Source organism: Aulonocara sp. 'chitande type north' Nkhata Bay, linkage group LG14, assembly GCF_057382095.1.
Source record: "Aulonocara sp. 'chitande type north' Nkhata Bay isolate Kocher_YH1m ecotype deep benthic linkage group LG14, A_spYH_male_GT1.1, whole genome shotgun sequence".
NCBI lineage: Eukaryota > Metazoa > Chordata > Actinopteri > Cichliformes > Cichlidae > Aulonocara > Aulonocara sp. 'chitande type north' Nkhata Bay.
In genome coordinates this window covers 13,754,652-13,782,075 of record NC_141357.1, presented here as the reverse complement: position 1 = coordinate 13,782,075, position 27,424 = coordinate 13,754,652, and positions in this window count along the sequence as shown.

Below are 27,424 nucleotides of genomic sequence, written 5' to 3'. Positions count from 1 at the left end.
AGCATAATGTTTCTCATGGCTTTGTCCAACCACTTAATGTCCTTCACGTGTGGTCGGGGTGAACTTGCTCTAATCCAGGGGTCCCCAATCCCAGTCCACGAGGGCCGGTGTCCCTGCAGGTTTTAGATCTCACCCTGGGTCAACACACCTGAATCACATGATTAGTTAATTACCAGGCCTCTGGAGAACTTCAAAACATGTTGAGGAGGTCATTTAGCCATTTAAATCAGCTGTGATGGATCAAGGACAAATCTAAAACCTACAGGGACACCGGCCCTCGTGGACTGGGACTGGGGACCCCTGCTCTAATCTATGAAAAGAACTGGGCTCCAGTGGTGGTGGACCTGCCACTACTGGTATTCTATGGCAAATGCCAATCGGGGTCCATGGTACTGAGCAGGCCCACTGGAGAATGTTGTCAGGCCACTCAAGTATATCCATACCAGTGGCTTGCTGTAGGACTTTGGCTCATTCTGTTCCTCCTTGCACCAAGGAACGGGATTTGAAAAAAAAAAAAAAAATCCCTTGTTGACAAATCCCTAGTTTTTCAATTTGAACAAGCTTCAGTTAAAAAACAGTTCTGTACCCCAAACTTAACTTTCTCATTCTCATTTGTTATCTTAGAGATAGGAGGATGGTGAATGGAGTGATGGAGGCTGATGGAAAAAGCCAGTTTGAGAAACAGCTTAAGTGTCTTTTTTAAGGGGTTCTAGTTTGTTGAAGACATTGTGCAGTGACCTCTCTACTATCTTTACTTCCCTGTTTCTTTCTTAGCATGCTATTCCTCTGCGTCTCCCGTTCTTTCACCATCTCTTTCTCTGTCTGCCTATTACCTTATCTCCAGAGCAACCCTATTGACTTCAGACCGACTGCACAAAATGTGTTTTCAAACAGTGGTGCTGGTGGTCTGAGACGGACAGCCAGGACCATGGCTTTTAATCTCCTGCTGCTTTGCATTTTAAGCTGAGAGCACAGGGGCAAGTGACAGAGGAAAAAATGCTATTCCTGTGTGTGTGTGTGTGTGTGTGTGTGTGTGTGCGCGCACGCGCGTGTCTGTATATGTCAGACAGAAAGAGAAAATGACAGAGAGCTATTCTTGACCTCTAAGACCAGACATAGAGTACTTCTTAATCCCCTTCACCTGTTGCCAAGGGAACATAGACAATCCAAATAAAATGTGAACATATGAGAGCTTTCCATAGTGGTTATTTATATATACACAGAGATCTTTAAATACACTATTATACAGGTGCACAGGCTGTATATTTACCAACATGCTTGCACATGACTCATACATGTAAAACATTTTTCGGAACAGTCCTAATACAACACCACTTAAAATGGAATGCCTTCAATGTCCGTGCACTCAGGCTAACTTATGATGAATGAAGATTTGTTGTTGTAGTTTTTGTTTTTAACATAAATGTTGAAATAAAGCAATAATGCAGCTGTGGCAGCATTACAACTATTCAAAGATCAAAATTACAGTTCCTTAACTGAGGGTTTCTACTATTGTAATGTAATCATAATACTTAAAATCACAAGTTTTAAGTATAAAAGGAGATGCTAGCTCTAGGCCCAATTTTTTTTTTTGATGTACTGTTCCAGCATACTATTAAGCTGTAACAGAACAGCTTACAGCTTATTCTTAAGCTTAAATAGTGGAGCATGAACAGTGGATCGTGTTTTGACACATTGTTCTACGTTACTATTAAGCTGTAATAAAACACAACACCTGTAGAATCAGCAGCTTTCTCTTGTCATGCTGATTTTGCAGTGTTTAGTCACTCTTTTAGGTCTCTGTAGTTAACAGTCTGCATGAAATGAAAGGCTTGTGTGATCCAGTGAAGGTGAGATGTTCTAGATGATGAACTTCAGCTGTTGAGAATAACTAATAGCGACTGACTTCCATGTGCCATATGACTAACTCAATGAGAGTCCAGGCCTGTGAACTGTTGGATCACTGAATGAGAGTGTTGGATTTCTGACACCGTGCAATGTATTCCATAAATGGAGCTTGGGAAGCAAAATATATGTCCACATTAAATTTTATACAGCCTGACTTTATGTAGCTACAAGTACGTTTCAAAAAATTAGAATATTGAAGTGATTGATAGTAAAGGAGCTTCCAGCAAGTATGTATGAATGAACGTGTGTTTCAGAAGTTGAACATTTCTCTAAATCCTTTTTTGATTGATCTCAGGAACTAATCTGATAATTTAAGGTATTGAATTTCTGGTTTTTAAAGTCTCATTAGATTTTTATAAACTGTGTATGTAGTGCAATGTATGAGCTGGGAAAATACATGTATCAGGGCTAAGGCTACTTTACACCATGGAGCCCTACTCTAAAGAAACTGACACAGAATTAAAACGGTCACTGAAGCTGGATTTAAGAAATAACTGTTTAAAGTTTTTAGAGTATACCCCATCTTTGTCATTACATAATATGACATCACTAGGTTGGTTGGTTAGTTACTGCTAACAGACTTACATCAAACTAGCTTATAGTTTAACAATTCCAATTTTAAAGGCTTATTTAAACGAACTATCACTCCCCGTAACACCTGTGACCGATGGGAAAAAATGGATCACTGGTTACAACCGGAATGGCATCTAAACTCCAGAAATATAAGTTTACCGGCCGCTCGGGCCAGCGGCCAGACGCATCCTCGGCGCACGCTGATAAAGCAAGCGGGAGCTCATTGCCTAGCTCACAGTCAGGCACCGCGATGGAGTATAAAGGTCTGAAATTAGACATCCTCTCCTCTCTGAAAGACGATATCTCCACGATTATCACATCAGAACTGAAAAGTGCGCTTGCAGAGGATTTCGACTCCCTCAAGAACGAACTAAGAGAAGTTAAGATGGAGATTGCTAACAACACCGTAGCAGTCCGCTCAGAAATTAACAACGTCAAGTCCGCTATTAGCGACCTGGAAGAGGGTTTATCATCATGGTCAGACAAGGTTGTCAGCCTCCAAGAGACGGTTGCAGGATTACAGACTGAGCTGGCTAGCTTAAAAGAAAAGAACGAAGATATGGAGGCAAGAATGCAGAGGTGCAATATTCATATTGTAGGTGTTGCGGAGGATGCCGGTTCCAGCTCGACCCGCTCAGTTTCTACTCTATTGAAAGAAGTTCTGCAACTGGATAAAGAAATCCTGGTGGACCACTCACATAGAGGCCTTGCTCCCAGAAGATTTAACGGGAAACCTCGAGTTATCATCGCCAAACTCCATTACTGCCAAGACTGCGTCAATGTGTTATGACAGGCCCGGGTGCGGGGTCCGTTGCAATACAAGGGGAACCCTGTGGCCATCTTCCCTGATCACACCACGAGCATTGCCAAAGTTCGCTCCGCTTTTAACGACGTGAAGAACCTGCTTCGATGGTGTCAAGATGTCCGCTACGGAATAATGTTGCAGCGAGACTGCGTATATCTTTCAGGGGCGAGAGTAAGGAGTTTCTGGATCCAGAGAAGGCAATGGTATACGTGAAAAACGTTGTCTTACCGAGTGAAACTGCTGGGTGAAGTTCCCCTCCTGACTGACTTTTGTTTCTAGCCAGTACCCGATGATGAGGCTTCGCAATACGCGAGGTTTGGTGCACAGTGTAATTACTTCGTTAATACCACATAAATATAAATAAATGATGTTTGCACTATTTAAGGTGTTTATTAAGGTGCTATGCTATTTCATTCTGAGTGATAGCCAGGCAGACGCCCTCAGACATCGGTGCTTTGGTGGTTCTTTGTGTCCAGGGATGGGTGTCCAGGTACACACCGGCTCACTCCTTGGTGGCTGCTTATCAGGGCCTGGAGCCTGGGGCTCGCTCAGGCCACTTCGGGGGTGGGGTGCCCTCGGCCTCTCGGCCTGGGACTCGGTCACTCTGGCACAGCTGGCTGCCAGCGGAGCTCACGGGCACGTCACTGCAACACCCCCCCATCTTTAAAAACTGAAAATAAAATAAATACATAATTATAATAAAGGTCAATCAAATGGACCAATATGGCAAGGCCATGATGATCCACTTAGTAAAGTAAATCCACTTGGCATCTTTCTTGGCCTTCAGACAACAATTCTGATGGCTAAAGATCCAAACGGGACAGGCAAATAAAAAAAAAGTGGCCATCCTTATTGGTAAAAGCGTCCCTTTTGCTGTATCGAGCATTTTATCTGATCCTATGGGCCGTTATATTACTGTGGCTGGCCAACTTTATAGACTCAGACTAATTTTAGCCAGCATTTATGCCCCCAACTTGGATTATGAAAACTTCTTTGTCAATTTACTCTCACAAATTCCAGATATGATAACATACAATCTAATCTTAGCTGGAGACATAAACTGTGTGCTCCCTTGCCTAGACCAAAGCTCTAATAAGGATACTCCTAAATCAAAATTCGCAGAAATTATTACATGCTTTCTCCAATCCCACGGAATTGTTGACATTTGGTGTTTTCATAACCCTTCATCAAGGGCATACTCCTACTACTCTCCTGTCCACAAAACATTCTCTCGGATAGATTACTTTTTCACTTTGATAAACGTGCTCTTGCACTGGTTGAAACTTGTGTGGCACTATGTTAAAGACAGAGACATGAAAATAGTAGCCCCCCATTTTATTTTATACTCAAGGACATTTTCTTTTAGTAAGGCCACTGCAATGTAAGTTTTACTGTTGTATAAGTTCCGCCAGCAGAGGGCGCTCGGTCCTGTACGGGCGCTCGGTCCTCGGTAGCTGACGCTACACTAGAAGAAGTAGTGTCAGTGGCGAAGAGGCAGCGTACGGCCTGCGCGCCAAAGAGAACTGATTGTCTTATTTTTCTGTTTTTACAGGTAAGCTGGGTGGTTGATAATATAAACAGATGTTATAAAAGTGACAGACAGCAGTGGCGATTAATGATAAATGTCTTGTGTGTGGCGAATGTTAAGCTAAAGAGCTAATTTCCAAGTTGGTCCAGTTGTTAGCCTGTGCCGATCCAAGGGTTAGACTGTACCGAAACTCTGTGAGCTCGGTGCAGGTGTATTTTTGGGTTAAAGCCACAAGATATATATTTTGCACAATAAGAGGAAATGTGAATTGCTTTATGTTTAGTTCATGAAGAGTGAATGCTGTAGAAATATGTTAAGAAAAACATTTATTTGAAAGAGATCTAGTTTATTAAATACAGTTAAGAAGACAGGTTCATAAATAGATTAAAACAGTAGTAAAAACAAGATAAAACTGTAATGAGAGTTCACTATGTTATTCATGTGTATAGTAAAATGTATTTGTGTGATTTAACCAGTTTACAAAGGTGGTGCATGTGAACGTGAAATTGTATAAGTTACTTGTATAAAGTAATGTCAGCTACACTAGAAGAAGTAGTGTCAGTGGCGAAGAGGCAGCGTACGGCCTGCGCGCCAAAGAGAACTGATTGTCTTATTTTTCTGTTTTTACAGTTTTCTGTAAAAATAAATATGTTGCACGGGAGATGAGTTGGCCCATCATTTCAACAGTGTAACACTTGCAATTATCAATCTACTGTTATTTCAGACCATGCCTCCCTAGTGATGAGAATGCACATCCCTGGTGCCAATCGCATATACAGCCCCTAGAGGTTTAATCATCTTTTACTCTCTCAGAAGCATTCATGAATTTAAAAAAATCTGAGATTAGAGACTTTCTTGAACAAAACCAGACCCCTGGGATGTCTTTTTCAGTTATATGGGAGTCACTTAAAGCCTATCTTCGGGGCCAAAGTATCTCATTCTCAGCAGCGAGAAAAAAAGCTGACACTGAGCACTTGAAACAGCTATTAGATGATATTTTGCGGCTAGATATAGCCAAGATGAGTCTGCTATGGGCAACCTTCTTAATCACCTCAGTATAACCACAGTTGACCCTAAACTGGTTACCGAACTCGAAAGGGACCTCTCTATCCAGGAGGTCATGATGGCGATTGGTGGAATGCAAAGTGGCAAGTCCCCTGGACCAGATGGTTTCCCATCTGAATTTTTTTTAATGTTTTCTAACGAACTTGCACCACTTCTGCTGTCAGTCTTTTCAGTGTCCTATTCATCTGGCACTCTCCCTCCAACTATGCGAGGAGCGGTTATTTCATTCATCCTGAAAAAGAACAAAGACCCTCTCATATGTAGCTCATACCGGCCGATTTCACTGCTAAACACCGATGCAAAGATTGAGAAGGCCTTCGACCAGGGCCCTGTGCTTCGTACGTCGCTTACTACATCCAAGATCAAATGAAACATCCAAGACCAAACCATCGCGCTAACCGTGAGCGCGCTAATCCGGTTCCCCGAACACACCTGCTGTTGACGATTAGTACAGCTGGACGCAGTAATGTGACATCACTGGGTGTCGTAAAAGGGGCTACGCATCGATAGTAGAAACATTGATCGGCAACCCGCTGATTGGTCGGCGAAAATGTCGAAGGGGCGTGCTCGGTATTTTCCGGCAGCAGAGCAAGAACTCATGAGTGAGGGATTTCAGGAGTTTCAGAGTTTAATTAAAACGCAAGAGAACACTGCAAAGGCTGCAAAAGCAAGGAGAGAGGGCTGGCAGAATGTTGCTGACAAATCAAACTTGTAGGTAATTTAATAATAATAATAATAATGGATTGGGTTTATATAGCGCTTTCCAAGGCACCCAAAGCGCTTTACGATACCACTATTCATTCACTCCCACATTCACACACTGGTGGAGGCAGCTACGGTTGTAGCCAGGCTGCCATATCGCGCCATCGGCCCCTCTGGCCAACACCAGTAGGCGGTAGGGTAGATCTATCATATGACACTATATTGTCCAATATCATATGGCATTATATTATATTATAATATGTTATATTATATCCCCTTTCACATTAGAGCCACAACAGGACCCACAAGAACATGGGAACAAGTAAAAGTGGAATACAGGAGTATTCTACAGAATGGTAATATTTATCTCTTAGATTGCTTTTCGTCTCTTGGCAAGGTAATACTGGCCTGTAATACTCTAATACTCTGTTAGTTTGTTCATAACAGCAACCAAGAAAAGGGCAGAGGAAAAAAAGACAGGTGGTGGTCCTGCACCCCCTCGTCAACAAGTTGGTTAAGTAAATAATACCCTCACGGGAATATCGATATCTCTCAATGAGCACACTGTCGCGCTGAGCTAAAGGATCCTGTCTATCCCGCAATATACGCTGAATTCTGAGGACTCTCCTGATCAATCTTGCACCTTCCGCAATGGGTTGGTCGCGTATACGGACAGGACATGGCTGCGACAGGCTTCCCAAATCCACCTTCGCTTTTATAGCCGTGGTCTCTCATCTTGATTACATGAAGTAATTTACAATTACTACTCTGAAATATGAATTACATCTGTAATAATCACATACATGTAATAGAATGTTAATAGTTCATTTCCCTTTTTTAGGAAATGACCTGTATGTATCTGTGTGACATCAATAAAAGGATCAAGTGCTGCATTATCTTTAGTTACATTGATGTTATTTATTTATGGTGAAACAGTGGTAAAATATCGCTGTTGCTTTCGTATAAATGAAGCGGACATACCTGCGTGGCCGCGATCTAATCCTGTTTACATAAAGTAAACCTGCTCCCCAGCAGGTTTACGCTTACGGCTCTGTTGCTATGACAGCAAGTCCCGGATGGGCTTCGGGGAACCGAACGATCCAGGATCACGCGAAATCGTCAACAATCTCATCCAGCTAACTCACTTAGCGCGGTACGAAGAACAGGCCCCAGGTGGAGTGGGGCTACCTCCAGTTTAGTTATAGTTTGAGTAAATTTGGTTTTGGCCCCAGATTCATAACTCTACAATTCACCAATGGCAGCTGTGCGTACTAATAATACGATCTCTTCTTATTTTAAACTCCACATGGGCACTAGGCAGGGCTGCTCCCTATCTCCACTTTTGTTTGTCATTGTTATAGAGCCCTTAGTATCAGCCATACGGCAAGATACCAGTATCACAGGAGTCGTCAGAGGAGTCCAAGAATACAAAGTTTCACTTTACGCAGACGATCTATTGCTTTTTATAACTGACCCCACCCTAAACGCCTCGAAACTACTAAGCATTCTGCAAAGATTCGGTTCAATGTCCGGCTACAAAATAAATCCTCAGAAAAGTGAATTCATCCCAATCAATGCAGCTGCAAAAAATATCCCATCTAATCTAATACCATTCAAAATAAATAATAAAAAGTTTAAATACCCCAGAATCTGGATCTCCAGCTGTTACAAAGATCTTTATAAAATAAACTACCTGCCAATGTTGGAGAGTCTGAAAAAGGACATCCACTGCTGGAACTTATTATCCCTTTCCCTCTGTGGGAGGATTAATTCAATTAAAATGAACCTGTTGCCAAGGCACCTTTATCTATTCCAAAACCTCCCTATATATCTGACCAAACATTTCTTCAGCTCTCTAGACAAGTTAATTTCATTATTCATTTGGAACAAGAAGAACCCACGTATAAGAAAGAGCATCCTGCAAAGACCACGCCTACATGGTAGACTAGCTCTGCCTAACCTTCTGTTTTATTATTGGTCAGCCAATATCAGTGTACTGCTCCCCTGAATGCATGGCACTGATCATCTGGTGGTTCCAAGCTGGCTCCTCCTGGAGAGCTCATCCTGTGGACAGGTGTCTCTGCGAGCACTGCTGTGCATCGAGATCCCTTCAGTCAGGCCAGTCTCTCACTATACTTCTAATCCAGTTAAACTCAATTTGTATTTGGAATCAGTTTAGGAAAAATTCCAGGCTACATAGTCTTTGTCTCTTTTCACCAGTTATAAAGTTATAAAGTTATAAAGACTATAAAGCACCAACAACCGGTATGACGAACGCGGCCGTGACTCTGGCAGACGAGCTGAACACTTTCTATGCTCGCTTCGAGGCTGCAGCTAAGGACTCCAACAATGCTAGTGTTAGCGGCGCTAACGGCTGCAGACAGGAAGATACTGCCAGCACCGGAAACGTGCTCGTCATCTCCGAGCATGAAGTAAGGAGAGCCTTCAAAAGAGTGAACACCAGGAAAGCAGCAGGACCAGACGGCATCCCAGGTCGTATCCTAAGAGACTGCGCATACCAGCTAGCTCCTGTGTTCACTGAGATATTCAACATCTCTTTATCTCAGTCGGTGAACCCCACATGCTTCAAAGAGTCCATCATTGTTCCTGTCCCGAAGAAACCCCACCCTGCTTCTCTCAATGACTATCGCCCTGTAGCCCTCACCTCAGTAGTGATGAAGTGCTTTGAACGCCTGGTCAGAGACTTCATCATTTCTTCACTACCAGACACACTGGACCCACTACAGTTCGCTTACCGTCCAAATCGTTCCACAGACGATGCCATCTCTCATCTCCTCCACACATCACTCACTCACTTGGACACTAGAAGGGGGAATTATGTTAAAATGCTCTTCATAGACTACAGCTCTGCATTTAACACCATAATTCCCTCCACACTCACCACCAAGCTGGAGCATCTGGGACTCAGCTCATCTATGTGTCAGTGGATCTCCAACTTCCTAACTGGCAGACCACAGGCAGTAAGGATGGGCGGACATGTCTCAGCCTCCACCACTCTCAGCACTGGAGCCCCCCAGGGGTGTGTTCTGAGCCCCCTGCTGTACTCTTTGTACACATATGACTGTGTGGCCACTACCAGCTCCACCACCATCATCAAGTTTGCTGACGACACCGTCGTGGTGGGCCTGATCTCTGATAACAACGAGACGGCCTACCTGAAGGAGATTAGGAATCTGGAGAACTGGTGCCAGAGGAACAACCTCCTTCTAAACGTCAGTAAGACAAAGGAGCTGATAGTGGACTTCAGCACTAAGCAGGAGAGGAACTACCAGACCCCCGTCATCAACGAGTGCCCAGTGGAGAGAGTGGACAGCTTCAAATACCTCGGAGTTCACATCACGCAGGACCTGTCATGGTCCTGTCACATCAACACCGTGGTGAAAAAGGCCCGACAGCGTCTCTACCACCTCAGACGCTTGAGAGACTTCCAACTGCCCTCCAAGGTGCTCAGGAACTTTTACTCGTGCACCATAGAGAGCATCCTGGCGGGAAACATCTTAACCTGGTTCAGGAACAGCACCATGCAGGACAGACGAGCTCTACAGAGGGTTGTGCGGTCAGCTGAGCGCACCATCCGCTCCGAGCTCCCTGACCTGCACTCAATCTACAGCAGGCGGTGCTGGACCAAGGCCAGGAAGATCGTGAAGGACCTCAGCCATCCCAACAACAGACTGTTCTCTCTGTTGAGGTCAGGAAAGCGATTCCGCTCCCTGAAGACCAACACAGAGAGACTGAGGAGGAGCTTCTTCCCGCAGGCGATACGGTCTCTCAATCACACCACCACACAGTACTGACCCACACATATGGTTCTTACACACACACTGGACTTTCTGGACATTGTTTTTGCACACATTTTTTTTTTGCACAACACTGGTCACTATATTCTTCATTTCCGGTTAATACTTGTACAGCTGCTGTTATTGTGTATATATTTATTTATATTTAGATTTCTTCATACATTCTTATATAGTTCTATATTGTGTATTTTGTTGTACAGTTATTTTATTTTCAACTTTAATTTATATATTTTATCTTATTCCTTCCCAGTTAAATTTACCCTTCATTCTAATTTGTGTTGTACAGTTATTTCATTTTTAACCTTAATTTATATTTTATTCCTTCTTAGTTAAATTTACCCTTTTTAATTTTTCATATTTATTTCCTATCTTATTCATAGCCTTTTCCTTTTTTGTTTTCTTTAGGTCACGAGCAGTTGTCCAAGCATTTCACTACATATCGTACTGTGTATGACTGTGTACGTGACAAATAAAATTTGAATTTGATTTGAAATTTGAATTTGAATTTGAAATTTGAAATTTGAAATTTGAGTTATTAGAAACCATATATTTGCCCTCTCCTTATCCGGTGGGGGCTTTCACGTCTGGTGTAAAAATGGTATTCTGTCTGTATCCTCACATACTGATTGCGTCCCCTCTCGTCCACCAGTTTCTCTGCTATTTTTAAAGTTGCATTTGATCAGAAACTAATTATTGGTAACATCTATAATAAAGTAATCCAACACAGCTCAACCACTCTCAATCATCTAAAATTAAAGTGGGAAAAATATTTAAATGTTGAAATTTTAGGAGAAGACTGGCTAAATAAGAAGGATCTATTCATCTTCAATTTGTCAACGTCATAGTGTTATTCAGTTTAAAATTGTACATCGACTACACTGGTCAAAGACTAAACTGTCCAGATTTAGATCAGATCTGGATCCTACCTGTGATAAATGTAAGCAGGCTCCAGCCACCCTTCTACATATGTTTTGGACATGTCCAATGCTTCATCAGCAATTGGTTTTCACTACTTTGTCAAAAATTTTAGGAGAGCCATTTGATCCATGTCCCTTTGCTGGTCTATTCGGTACCGTCCCGCAGGGTTGATCTGATATCCTTGTGTTGGTGTTGTTCCCAGATCATCATACTAAATGTTGTTCCAGTATCAACATTGCAAGTGACCAATCAGAATGTTGTGACGTCATACTTTTGCAACTTCGGGAAAAACCGGCGTAAAACAAAAAACTGTACTTAAGCTGCGTGAAACCGCCTCTGTCCACCGATCAACGGACCCTGACCCTAACCCTAACCGTAACCCTTTAATAAACAGTAAGCAGAATTGATATTGTCCTTGTAACATTGGAATTTCATAAATGCACGAATGGCTTGGCGCGCAAAGGAATAACGTCACAACAATGTGATTGGTCACTTGCAATGTTGAAGCTGGAACAACATTTTCATGATGGTGTGGGAACAACACCAACACGAGGATATCAGATCATCCGTCCCGCAGGAGTGGCATCTGAAAAAACATAAGCTGAAAACCATAGCCTTTTGCACTCTGTTAGCTAGGAGACGTATGTTGTTACATTGGAAAGACTCCTCTCCACCTTCATGTTCACAATGGATCACAGACATTATGCAGTATCTTAAACTGGAAAAGATGAGATGCTCCCTCAAAGGATCCACGTCCAGCTTCTACACTACCTGGCAACCATTTCCGACATTTATTGACAAATGGAAAGATGGACAATATCTGCCTCTGTACAATTATGTATAAATGTGCATTTATATCTGTAGATGTAAATGTTTTTTTTCCCCCTCTCTTTCCTTTAATTCTGGCAGATGGGTGGGTGGGGTTTCAGTTTTTTTAAGCAGTATGCTCTACTGCTTGAATGTTTAATTTGTTGTTTGTGATTGTACAAAAACCTTTTGTTAATAAAAAAAACTTTGATTTAAAAAAAAAAAGTATATATGAATAATATATACATGCATTCAAGTGGCACTGTTTTTTCAACTTAATGAGGCTAAGGCCTATTAACTTCATCTTCACCTGCCAGTTGTTGTCAGGGCTTATTAACTTAACAACACTTGGCAGTTTCTCTTTGCCACCATGAAAAAGATTTGTTTGACAGAACTCATTACCTTTACCAACACTTAGAACAGTGGAGAAGTCCAAGCAACTCAGTGAAGAAGGTGAATTATAGATTTACGCATGTCTCTTGGAGCCATTTCGAAACAACTGAGATTCCAAGATCCTCTATTCAGTCAATCAAACAATTATAAGTACAAGTTATTTGGATGTGTCATCACAGTGAAGTAAGTTTTACATCTTCATGAATTGAGATGTTGACCAAAAAAAGAAGTCCCTACTCCAAAATTGAGATTTTCAAGCTGGAATTTTCAGTTTGTGTCACGGTTTGCGGGGCAAGCCGTGTGGATTTGTAGTAAGGACCCAAAAGGCGGCAGCTCTGGTGCAGGTGAGTGTTTATTTACAGCAGTGGGTACAAACAGCAACGGGGTGTGAACATGAAACCGAAACCTAAACTGGGTAAACTAACAACACAAACCAGGAATGACGGTGCAGGGAGGTCCGGGAAAATACATACAGGGAGACCGAGGGGAAACAATACAGACGAACCAGCAACTACTATGACAGAAGACACAACTTAAATACACTCAGAGAACACAGGGGGATTACATACAGGTGGGAACACAGCTGGGAGTAATTAACATGACGAGACTAGGGAGGCAAACTGAAAACACTCACATACAGTGGGGCAAAAAAGTATTTAGTCAGCCACCGATTGTGCAAGTTCCCCCACTTAAAATGATGACAGAGGTCAGTAATTTGCACCAGAGGTACACTTCAACTGTGAGAGACAGAATGTGAAAAAAAAATCCATGAATTCACATGGTAGGATTTGTAAAGAATTTATTCGTAAATCAGGGTGGAAAATAAGTATTTGGTCAATAACAAAAATACAACTCAATACTTTGTAACATAACCTTTGTTGGCAATAACAGAGGTCAAACGTTTACTATAGGTCTTTACCAGGTTTGCACACACAGTAGCTGGTATTTTGGCCCATTCCTCCATGCAGATCTTCTCGAGAGCAGTGATGTTTTGGGGCTGTCGCCGAGCAACACGGACTTTCAACTCCCGCCACAGATTTTCTATGGGGTTGAGGTCTGGAGACTGGCTAGGCCACTCCAGGACTTTCAAATGCTTCTTACGGAGCCACTCCTTTGTTGCCCGGGCGGTGTGTTTTGGATCATTGTCATGTTGGAAGACCCAGCCTCGTTTCATCTTCAAAGTTCTCACTGATGGAAGGAGGTTTTGGCTCAAAATCTCACGATACATGGCCCCATTCATTCTGTCCTTAACACGGATCAGTCGTCCTGTCCCCTTGGCAGAAAAACAGCCCCATAGCATGATGTTTCAACCCCCATGCTTCACAGTAGGTATGGTGTTCTTGGGATGCAACTCAGTATTCTTCTTCCTCCAAACACGACGAGTTGAGTTTATACCAAAAAGTTCTACTTTGGTTTCATCTGACCACATGACATTCTCCCAATGCTCTGCTGTATCATCCATGTGCTCTCTGGCAAACTTCAGACGGGCCTGGACATGCACTGGCTTCAGCAGCGGAACACGTCTGGCACTGCGGGATTTGATTCCCTGCCGTTGTAGTGTGTTACTGATGGTGACCTTTGTTACTTTGGTCCCAGCTCTCTGCAGGTCATTCACCAGGTCCCCCCGTGTGGTTCTGGGATCTTTGCTCACCGTTCTCATGATCTTTTTGACCCCACGGGATGATATCTTGCGTGGAGCCCCGATCGAGGGAGATTATCAGTGGTCTTGTATGTCTTCCATTTTCTGATGATTGCTCCCACAGTTGATTTTTTCACACCAAGCTGCTTGCCTATAGTAGATTCACTCTTCCCAGTCTGGTGCAGGTCTACAATACTTTTCCTGGTGTCCTTCGAAAGCTCTTTGGTCTTGGCCATGGCGGAGTTTGGAGTCTGACTGTTTGAGGCTGTGGACAGGTGTCTTTTATACAGATGATGAGTTCAAACAGGTGCCATTCATACAGGTAACGAGTGGGGGACAGAAAAGCTTCTTACAGAAGACGTTACAGGTCTGTGAGAGCCAGAGATTTTCCTTGTTTGAGGTGACCAAATACTTATTTTCCACCCTAATTTACGAATAAATTCTTTACAAATCCTACCTTGTGAATTCATGGATTTTTTTTTCACATTCTGTCTCTCACAGTTGAAGTGTACCTCTGGTGCAAATTACTGACCTCTGTCATCATTTTAAGTGGGGGAACTTGCACAATCGGTGGCTGACTAAATACTTTTTTGCCCCACTGTAAGACACAGACCTTCACAATAAAACAGGAACTTACACATGAAAGGACACAAACTAAGAAACGCGGACTAGATACAGGAACACACGGGCAGAACAGAGTAAACACTAACCAGAGGAAGAACAGAACCAAAATCGCGAAGAGAAAACACAAAACGCTGGGTCAAAAGGACCCAGGATCATGACAGTTTGCCACAGGGACAAGCCAAACATATCAACAACAACATATCAGTGGGAGTGTAGGTGAGTGTACTTGACTCTTTGTGGATTAGAGTAAATCCAAAATAAACTCAAACATATGCACCCACTTCTGTTTCTTTACAGTCATTACAGTCAAGACGTGTGCTCTACAGTCAGTCCACACTAATAAAGATTTTTCTTATCCTATGTTAACAAAATAATCACCAGTATTTCAAAAAGTCTGAGATGATTACAGTTTTAATTTTGAAAACATGGTTCATGCAATTAAGATCAGCAGAGCTGTCTATATGCAGGAGTTTTTGTCACAGTAATTTTTCATTCATAGCAAGGATAGATTGTGAGTGGCGCAGTAAGTTGACCGCCCCTTGTGAAATAGCAAACTGACATGAAAGTACAGTGCTTTGGACATGTGTACAGCTTTGGCTGGCAGGGGAGAATCAGTTCATTAGTTACTCAGTTTATCTGAATGACATCAGTCCCTGTGGGTGTACACCTGTCTGTTTACTTATTCGTACTTTGTTAAGCGCTGTCTTTCAGACACAAATATGTATTAGAAATCATCCACACGTACACAGACAATCCACTAACAAAAGTGTAGATTGTATATGATACCAAGTTTTGAACTGTGGAGACACATACACACTAACACTCAGACACACCAGGTCTCTGCTCATCATGGCAGCCTCATCTATCTTCTCAGTATTTCTTATTATTTGGTCTGTGGGTCACAGACCCTGCAGATTTCACGGGTCTCTGCTCCTTATCAAGATCAATTCTATTCAACTTCATAGGAGCTGAGGCCTCTTATTACATAATTGAATTTGGTTTCATAATGAGAGCAGAGCAAAGTTCTCACACCTGTGATCTGTAGAGATGAAAGGCAGACCACCTGGTGCAGGTGCTAACATATGACAAATCCGAACAGAAGGATACTCTTACATGACAATAATGGCAATTCAGAGGTTGCTTTGCAAATTCATTTCACGTCCATCCTACATTGCAAATTTATATTGTTCATCTAAACATAATTTAGTCTTGCACTTTTCACATATTTTTTAAGATTATTCAGTCTATTCGACTAAAGTATGTTGAAATGAAATAAAGTAGTTATGCTTTCTCCTGGAACTTTGCACCCTGTAAATCAGCGGTCCCCAACCCCCGGGCCTCGGACCGGTACCGGTCCGTGAGTCGTTTGGTACCGGGCCGCGAGAGTTGAGGCTCAGGTGTGAAATGTATGGTTTTCAGGGTTTTAATCGGTTTTCAGCTTTATTTTGTTATCATTTTTATCGTTAACTCTGTTTTCCTGGGTCTTTTCACGTGTGTTATCTTCTTTTTTTCGGTACCGGTACTAGTTTTATTTTGTTGTATTTATCCTCGACACCTTAAAGGCTGGTCTGTGAAAATATTGTCGGGCATAAACCGGTGCGTGTCGCAAAAAAGGTTGGGGACCGCTGCTGTAAAGGCATTGTAGAGGTAAAAAGACTGTATGTCCTCTATTTTGTCTTTTGCTTTGGAAACATTACTGTCATCAGAAGTGCTACACGTTAAAGGTAAAGAAAAAGAATTAAAATTAATGAAATTAATTAATTAAAATGAATAGTAATGAGAAAGAGTGTAATTAATGAAGACTATGTATTGGGGGGAACATTTAAGACTAATATAAGACTTAAGTTAACTAATGTTAACTGTTATCAATTGATATGACAATCAAATGACTAAAAATTAAATATAATGTAAGCTGAGTTACAATCAAAGATTTTCTCTGTTTCTTAACTGACAACCACACTTGGGTCAGTGTCCTGTACTAAGTGGTAAGTAAGTAGGAGAGACACACTTCACCTATTTCAGAGATGACTAAGAACGAGAAAAGAGCAAAGAAAAGATCAAAGATGAAAAAAAAAATGATGAAAAGCATAGACAGTGGCACTTTTCATTATTTTTAACAGTTTTATTGCATCACTTTGTAAAACTTGTCTCTTCTCTGGGGCTGACTGACCAATAAGCACAAGCACTGAAACCCCACAGGCTGGTTGTACCACATACTTTGGACACTGGTAGATGTGTTATCGATAGCACCCAGCAGTCTGCTAACACACTGCTAACCGAGAACTATCTTCAGCCCATGAACTAGAGGCTGTGCTGCACAGGTTACCTACGGGGACACTGGCTGACAGTACTAACACAATGATACACACACAAAAGCCCACCAAAAGAGTTAATTTAAATAAATAAATGAATAAAGAAAAGAAAATTTAAAAAATTTCAAATCTATTGGTAACTGCTTGTAGTTATTATTTAAGTTTAAAATGTGTTTTTATTTTATTTCCCCATGTTTACATATGCAAAAATATAACTTTCTTCTTTTTGCAAAGGTGTAGCTTCCCATTTTTGAAGTTGGTCTTGATATTTTCTGCCTTGCTTTCTCCAGAGTTAGTTTTACTTTAGCTTAGTATAATTTTAAGAGAAAGCTGTGTAATCTGAAGTATTACTTTAAGGACTAATATAGCATAAATGTCATGTATTGAAATGTGGACGTCTCTGATGTTTTTCTTGTTAATACTGCTGCTTTGACTGATAACTGTATAACTCAGTAGTCTTTATATTTTTCTTTCAACTTATTCTAATTTCTTGACCTTTTTGTATACTTCAAAAGTATTTCTTTAGTGTTTAGTAAAATAAAAATACGTGTAAGCATTTAATTTATAAATATTTGGAGTCTGAAATATCACATGCATTAGAAATCTTATTTCTTTAATGCTACACCAACAACTTGGTACTCTTTTATTTTCAGAGTTCAGACAGAAGTATCCACATCATTCTGAGTGTTACTGTTACGGTTCTGTAGTAATTCCGAGTATTCAGAATGTTTACTTTAGCTGTTTAAACCACATTCTGAACCTCTCTTTAGTGAATGAAGTGCAGGGCAACTACTTGACCCCACAGTGTGCTGAGGTCACTTCCACTTCAGCTGCTGCTTTGTACTGTACCTTGCTTTGCTGGATGCCTATATTCTTGTTCACTGTGTGTGTCAGTACTTGCATTCTGACTTCACTAGACTGGGGCACTCAGCGCACTTTGGCCAAACAAACAGGTTCTTCAGTTTTGATTTGATGCAGAGCATCAGAGCAGCAAAGAATACCTTTGAGAGACTATTTATGGCTTCTTCCTGGTCTTGGAGATTCATAGAAAGATTGTGTGAGATAAGTTTATACATTTTCTCTATGAAATTTTATTAATTTAACTTCTGCTTGCATCCTATCATTCTAACGTCTTTAAAAATCACAAAACTTAAAATTGGCTTTTGAGACCATGCGGCCTCCACTCGGCAACGTGGTCGGAATTAGGCTACATATGATTTGAAAAAAATGCAACACACTGCCAGTGAGAAAACAGTGAATCCTGTCATGTGCATGTAACAAGAATATTTTATGCATGAAAATGCAGTTGTCACTACTCGCTCTACGTTCTCTTTCTTTGCATCTCTTTCATCCTCTCCCCTCTCTGCCCCACCCTCATATCTACTTTACTTGAAAGAAAAACAAGCAAGCATTCATACAAATATACATTCACACATCCTCACATAGTCTCACTGGTGAGTTACCCACAGGTATTCTATTATAAAAGACATCGAATGTTATTTGGCATTTTCTGTGCATGAAAAAAGAAACTTCTATCCATGTACACTAACTGGGTCTTTGCATACTTGTAATCTGAATCTGACTTTGTGCTGTCCACTTTCACTAATCTGTTTATTGTATTTGTAGAAAAGAAGACATGGATCTTTCAGATCAAAGACAGACATGCATGCAATCATAGTGAGATGTGTTCAGTGAAGAAACCTCATACTATAGGTGTGATTCATCATTATAATGGAACAAAAGAGATCTGCAGAAACTAGTGAAACTAATCTTGGCACACCATAAATTTGTTTTTCATTCTTTATCTTTTTTTTTTTTTAAATGTCACTTTAAAGTTGGAAATTGATCAATCATTGAGCAGGTTGTGGCCAGACGATCTCTTCAGACTCAGACATTTTTGTGTGATGACACTGGGGGCTATTGTTAAATTTAAGATAAGTAAAAAGGTAAAAAGTTTTTATTCTGAGGTAATCACAATATTTGACCACTTTAGGATGTCCATAGTTTCTCTATCCAACAACAAACACATAAACAAAAACTAAAAATATTCAAGATAATTATGGAAATATTTTATAATCCTGGAAAAAAATTGCAGTGGAGACATCCTTATATGCCATCATCACAAATGATGAGCACAAATAATTGAACTTTTGAAATTTTATTGCAGCATATTTGCTTGGCTTTGCTTTATGTAAAGTTCCCAAGCCAAAGAAATCAAAGAGAATGTAATACTTTGATAACCTAATCAAGAATGTGTCTTTTGGGACGTTTGTCGCTACACGGTGGGTCAGAGCGAAGAGACACACATTAAGATAACAGGATTTGAGTGTTACATCATTGCAAATTAATAACAAGATGGTGATGAAGACTAGAAAGAAAGAGTCCTTAATAAAGAATCAATGATGGTATTTATGACAGTACCCACATATATTTATTTAAAAAAAAGAAATGGAAACGAAGTAAGAAAAAGATGAAGAAATGCAGGACTGAACGTCTAAATAACATTTGCAGTTTTGTGACCAAAATAGGATGTCCTGTATTCTACATTCAAGGGTACATAATGTGAAATCTAACACTTTCTTAGTAGAAGATTTTGTTCCATGAACAAGTTATTTCTGTTTACACCATAAAATGAAACAAAAATCAAACCATGGTTACACACCTCTTAAACTGTCTTCTCTTATTATTTGATTGTGTTTTATTTATCCTTTCATTATTATGACTATTACTCCTTTGTTTGTTCAATAGTCTTTTAACTGCACTTTCAGCATCACTAAACATGAAGGCGTGACCTTGATGGTTTCTTAGGATTTAGTTTATTATTAAGTAAAAGCTGAATTAATAAATCAGTGTGTGTGTGTGTGTGTGTGTGTGTGTGTGTGTGTGTGTGTGTGTGTGCGCGTGTGTGTGTGTGTGTGTGCACAGAAGTATGCAGCTCTGCATATCCCGGCATATATGAAGCAGTGGAAATCATTGCCTAAGTACGTATGGCTCCTTCTGTGGGAGCCCCTGTTTAATTTTGTATGCCTGCAGAGAGTGTCATAATACATTCGCATCACATGGCTCAACGCTCACAGGGCCAGGCAAGAGAAAAGTAATGCTTGTCTGTGTCAGCATTTGTGAATTCATGCACTACTGCTCCATACATACACATGTGCTTTTGGGCAGTACTGTATACACAATAGGTTTGCTTACTCATTCTCATGTATGATAGTAAATGTTTATTCATGTACAAATCCTTGTGCACATTCTCTTGAAGTCTCTCTCTTGCCAACATCAATTGTAGTGAGAGCAACACTGAGCAGATAAGTTAAACTTAATTAACAACACATCTATGTATAGTGTCTTTGATAACATCTAAAGGTCTACTCAACACCCTAAAGTCCAACTAAAGGTCAGATCCACAAAAAGAAGACAAAAAACTTGGAACAGGCGGGTCTTTTTTGTACTTCCAATTTTACAGACCCCCCTTGACATTAGATGCTATTAGGCTCCTAAATGTGAAGGTATATTGATTTATTGTGAAACTGCTAAAAGTTTGCATAAATTCTAGCATGTGAGGGATTATTGGAGGGTGACTGGCTTTTAGTTTGACCTTTAATGGAAAAAATGCCCTGGTTGTAGATCTAAGTACAATAAGTTCTTTGAAATCCTACTTTTGGCCGTCACTGTAGTTTAGTGGACTGTGGTGAAATGTAAAACTTTATTATTTTCTTGACAATATACCTTGCACTTTAGCGCCTAATATTATTTGTCCATATGGCTTATTATATATAAGTCCTCCTCACGTAAATTGGTTGGCTTAGTTTTAACTGTCTCTGAAATTGTTGGAACCACTGCTTCTTTCTGTGCTTTGTCAGTTTTTTTTTAAAAACTGCTTTTGTGTGTTTAAATTTGAAGTGGTTTTATCAGCATACAGATGTTGACTAAAGAAATTGAGATTATGTTTGTATATCAAGCTGTTCAGCAAAGATAAAGATAAGACAGTCTTTCTGGTGCAGGGAGAGCTGCATACAAAAACACAATATTACACAGAGACACACACCATGACAAAAAGCACATGTTCTCAAAACAAAATACAAGCAAATAAAAATGAATACTAAATGAATTACCATAAAGGCAGCCTTCTTTTACTTAAGCAATGATAATTTTGTTTCACACTGTTCTCCTTCCATCAAAGCATTTGGCAGGATGTTATTTTAACCCATAGTTACTGCACGTTTAAAAGTTGGGAGAACTTTCATCAGCCTTGTGAATTTGAACGTAAAATTTCTTTTAGTGTTGTCAAGTTTGGATGGGTGCAACTCAGAAATTAAACTTTCTAACATATAAAGATATGGTCAGCCTGATCAGTTACTTCACATATTTATTAAATTATATATATATATATATATATTTTTTTTAAATTTATTTTTTACAAGGCACAGCAAAAACCATGCATTTGCAGTGATACACAATATAGAATGGGGCTAGTGTACTCTGGAGAACTGCCAGGAGATGATTAATATGTTTGTTCATCATAACATGAGAAGAATTCTCTTCTCTTCTCTTTTCTTCTCTTATCTTCTCTTCACATTGTTTTACGTAGGAATGGTGGTGTGTGTGCGTGTGTGTGTGTCATATTTTGTCATGCTGCAGGCCTGTTCTCTCAATGGCTGTAAAAAGTCCACGGGGGCTTCTCACAAGCCATGTTCTGATTTTCCGTGTCTCTGGCTCCATTGCTTCCTGCTATTCCCTACGCCCACACGATGACAAGGTCGAGACCTGTGTTTGCCTTCCCCGAGAGATGCAGCAATACGCACATGTGTGTGAGCACCCGTGGACACACAGAAACAAGTGCACACAGTTTTGCAAAGAGTACACATACACTTGTAAACACTTTTTTACTCTGGAGTTTCACCCCCAAGGAAAGAACTAATTTACTCTTGCAGAGAGTTCAGAGGTGTCATACAGTGTTTATGTGGATGTGCATGTATGTATGTGTGTAGAAATGTGTGTGGAAATAAATGGAAACTTGTGGAAAGAGTAAAATTGTGGGTAATTATTGATCTCAGCATGTAGGGTTTTTTTGTAGTCTCAGTCTGTATTTTCATATTCTCTCTCCCCATCTTCTTTTGCCTCAGTCCTGCAGGCAATCTGTGTAGAGTCTATAACATAGCCTACACAAGAAGGTTGATGCCATTGCAGGCTTTTGCACCTGTGCAGGCTGCATCAACAGCGATATGCAGTTACATTTTTAGCAAGGGGCACATGTTATGGTGTTTGACGGTATCGGGTTTCAGAAGTTTTTGAGGTTCACTACCTAAGGCAGTGATTTAATACAAATATAAATCCACTGTTATGCTACACATTGTTTTGGTTGTCTTACAAAATAATATTGGTCAGTCAATACAAAGAAAATAGTCTGAACATGCCTTGGGCCTAAACATAAATACGATACAGAGAAGTACGTAAAAGTGAATGAATAAATAAATAAACAGACCTTCATGGATTTCTGGTTTCCAGTGAAGGGAATACAGACAGGCTGAGCATTAGCCAATACCATAGTCAATATACTAGAAAGAGCTATTAGCAATGAGTATTGTGTTTGGGGATTTAACAAAGGCTCTATTGCTTTCCTGTTTTTTTTTCTCTCTCTGAGGTATAGCACTGACATCGAAATATGCTCCTATCTCTGTGATAACCTATTGACATCCTAATACCTTGAATGCTTAATTCTAAGCGATTTATTGCTTGACATAAGGTCAATAACCTCATCCTGTCACCTTTGAAGCCATTTGGAGTATAAGCTAAATTGATTATCCCCATCAAATCTCTTCTGAATCTGCAAATACCCTTCCTCAATCTTAATATGTATAAAATAAGGTGCTTCTGTCACGGTCCTGGGTCTCCTGACCCAGCGTTTTTAGTTCTTTGTGATTTTTGTATTATTGTACTTGTGTGTGATTTATTCTATGGCTTCTAGTTTTGATCCCTTGCCCTTCATGTCTCTCTGTGTCCCCTCTGTTCTGTGTAATTGTGTGTCTTTGCATGTTTGAGTTTCTTGTTTTCTGTCACTCTGCATTGTGCATTATGTTCTCATGGTTGGTTTTTTGTTACTCTCTCTAGTCTAGTCTCTTGTGTTCCCAGCTGAGTATTTCCCTGTGTATTTTGGTTCTTAGACCTCTGCCTTATGGTTTATGTCTCTGTATTTCTTAGTTGCTGTCTCCACTGTGTCAAGTTCGCGTCTCTGTGTGATACTTCCTGTTTTACTTTGATGGTCCGTGTCTCATGTGAATGTGTCCTGCTTTGCTTGTCTCGTCAGTCCTGATTTCTCCCAGCTGTGCCCTCCTTCTGTGTCTCATTCCCCTCGTTACTTCCCAGTGTATTTAAACCCTGTGTTTCTCTGAGTCAGTGTCGCGTCGTCCCTCATGCTGTGGATCTCCCTGTGTGGCTCTCTGTGAGTTTTCCAAGTTCCCAGTTTAGATTAGTTTGTATGTTTTTTCCCTGCCAGCAAATAAAGCTGAGTTTTGAGTTCACCTCCCTGAGTCTGTGAGTCCTGCACTTTGGGTCCAACTCCTGCCTGCCGCACAGCGATTCATGACAGCTTCAGTCTTTTGGTTTTTTTTTTACACCAAGTGACCCTGAGACAGAAGCGATGGAATGATATGACTTTAATCATGGCTATCATGTTGCATCAGGTTAGAAGCAACTTCATGGAAGACTAGGAAGCTCTTAGTTGAAAACTGTGTGCAGAGGAAGAAATTAAATGTGACACCAGCTATGCCTGTGGCAGATGTTGCCATCATAACTATTCTCTCAGGAGCTGAATTCATTAAGGGATTCTACATCCAGTATACTTGCTTGTACCATTCACAAACATGCAGAGGCCCAAACACTGCCAAACGACACACTCACAAACTTAGAACATGACCGTATGAGAGAGAGATATTAAAACTCTTCTGCTTAGAGCAGAAAAGTTAATGAAGTGCGGTGCAGAAGTACAGAATGAGGAAGACAGAGCACTCGTGTCATCCCTAGTCTGTTTATTTATTTCATTTTACATGGCTAAACTGTAAATGAAGACAAATTAAAAAAAGCATTTCAAATCCCATCAAACCACATACGGATGTACCACACTGCAGCAGATTGTGGTTATTTTTACAGCCATTCTTATCACAAACAAACACACATGCATATAGTGACACAAAGATCCTTGCCAAAATACACGGCTTCGAAGCTTTCGCTGCCATTTCACAGGTCAGAGTGGCTTATTTGGAATCACTTTGTCTCTTGTCATGGTACAAGTTACCAACATATCAGCATGACCAGGGTGTTTCATAGGTGTGAGGTTTGAACTTCCAAAAACACACACATGCACACATATATGAAAAAGATGCACAAGCACAAAATATCTCAAAGGCACAAAAGCACGTTATTAAATTAGATGAGGAAACATGCGCCTAGTGCCTCAAATACAAGAGCCTTTCTCTTTTCACCTAATCCCAACAAAGGGATGCTTACTCCTTTGTTCTGCGCTCCCTCTTGTCTCCATTCGGACAAGGAACGAGGGATCCAGGGAAGGGAGGAGTTCTTGCCAAGCCCAGGCGGAAAAGAAAAATCTCTCCCTCTCTTTGTTTGTTTGGTTTTCTGTGGAGTTAATCTCAGCACTGCTGATTAGCGGGTGGTACAGTAGTCGGTCGTCTTCTCCTAGAGGAAGAGAACGAGGGGAAAAAGAGAAGTGAACAAAAACAAACAACTACTTCTATCACCAGCCACCTCAGGAGAGACAGGCCTATACCTGCTTGCATACGAGTGTGCACGTTCATCGCCACAGAGAATAGATAAAAGGAAGAAAATTAACAACAAAATTAACAAGAAAATGAACAAACAAAAACTTTCACCTTGGGGCTGTCCATCACATCAAACAAGAAAGGATTAATATCTTTGTTCGGTTTAATCACCTCTACTATTGTTTAGTCTGCACAAGCAGCAGTTAAGGTAGAGCATCTCCCAGTAAGAGACAGCTTTAAACTTTTGACTGTACTTTTGGACTCAAAGAAGAGACACCTGAGTCAGATGAGATTTCGATTTGTGATGATCACAGTGTTTAAGGATGAATTTAAAATGATAAAGACCAAAACAAGCATGATTAGGACAAGAGGTAGATAAAAAAAAAAAAAAGAAATGAATTGGGGACTTTGAAGAATTAATGAAGGCTGGTAATAAACATTGTTAAGGACATGAGGGAAAACAAACTGCCAGAACTGTAGAAAATCCCATCCCAGTACTAATCAATATTCATACACTGGGCTCAGTTACAAAAATGAAGAATTTTAAATGGGACATGGTGGGCCTATCTTTATTTAACTTTGGTGTCTTTATAGTGACCTTGTAATCTGATGTGCTTAATAAACCAACACTTTGGATAACCATCTTGCCACTGCAAGACAGACAAAAACAAGAATCTGTTATCACTGAATATCCACAAGGAGCCTAGCAATTGATTTCGAGTCAATGAGGATTAGCAATATTTCGAAGATTAGTTAACCTGGACCTTGTGATAGAGTCAAAGCTTACCAGTGTCCTATATTATAAACTCTTAACAAACTTTGAGGTTGAATCCTCAAAACAAAGAAAAGGCAAAAAGTGCATTCAATGCCATACAATTTAAAATCTGCCCTATAAAAGCAAACCATCTGTAGATGTGCCATATGAGTATTTCTATCTATTGGTTTTTTTAGAAACAGATTCCCCAGTTTATTAAAAATAAATATCTGAATTAGCTCTGTCCAAAACCCACAGTGTTGTTTAATGGTGACATACTACTGCTACTACTACTACTACTACTACTAATACTACTACTAATAATAATAATGATAATGATAATAGACTTTTTTTGTATTTTTGTACATAGGACCAGTAGGGAAGGACAGAAAGATTGCGAACTATAAAAGCTTTGCATTGTCTTCCAAAACAATAAGCCAATGGCCTAATGGTAATTTTGCTTTGTCTTTGCAACTTTGAGTAACCTTTGCTTGGTTAGAGTAAATTTTGCTAAGATAAAAGTTTGCTGTAGGGTTGTAAAAATTAGCATATTTCCAATAATAAATATGTATACAATTGTTACGTTAAAATATTTAGACTTTTAAAAACCAAAAACGATTTGACAATGCAATACAATAACATATACAATGCTTCTTCCTTGTTTTTTCATCAGTGCTGAATTTTGGACACAGATGATGGAGATGGCAGCTCTAACTAACATCTCTTTTGCTCTCGATAGTCAAGTGTTGTTTTCCCTCAGAGCAGACAAATGTTTCTAATTGTCACTGTCTTCAAATAATTAAACATTGTTTGCTAATATGCTTACACTACATTGTAATAGATTTTCATTGTCCTTTTGGTACTGTCATCCCATACAGCAGAGTGTATACGATTGCAGATGCTGAGTGATGAGCCTTGAAAAAGCACAAAGAAGACAGTCAGATGGGAACCACATAATTCTCTGTTACCTATATACTTGTGAAGAGCATTTAATGTATGTGAGAGTGCCAGCATGTGGCCAATCACAGTACACTCCAGCATCTACCAGGATTACTGGTACATGGCCTTCTGTACTGCCTGATAGAATCATGGCTTTTTCTGATTGGTTACTGACTCTGGAGGGTTCCACTCAGAAGAAAACCACTTCGACCTAAGTCTCACACATCCCATCCCTGGTGTGAGTGGAATCTAGAGGAGCAAGAGAGGGAAAAGAGTGCTCTCAGACTGCACTCCTGTCCCTTCTTTGTCTCTCAAACAGATGTGTGTCATGGGAGCTGACGTCAGAGAAGTAAAATAGAAAGCCTCTGAAGCTAAACTCTGAATATCTACACAGTCCAGCTCAAGGTCTCTGTATAGCTATAATGTAATTACCCTCCTCTGTCAGTCTTGTGCTCTTTACTGAAAGACAGCTACTGAGGGAAATTTGTTTAAAGATAGATGTATTAGCTACATGTTAATGGAATATTTGTCTCAAATAAAAGAAGTACAGTGAGGTCCATAACTTTCTGGATGACAATTTTTTTTGTAATTCTGACTTTGAGCGTTGCCACAGGGAATTTCGAGGAAAACAATTAAAATGTGGATGAAGCAAAGATTTTCAGCTTTAATTCAAGGCAATTAAATAAAGTATTGCCTTAAATATTTAAGCGTGATAGATACTTTTATGCATAGTCCTGTAATTCCTGAGTCTCATAAGTAATTGAATTAAGTGGCATCATCAAATATGGGGGGAGATCCTCTCCTAGTCCTTTAGGCAACTACCTCAGTTGCTGCTTCATTGTGGGTCTCTCTGCATTCACTTTGTCT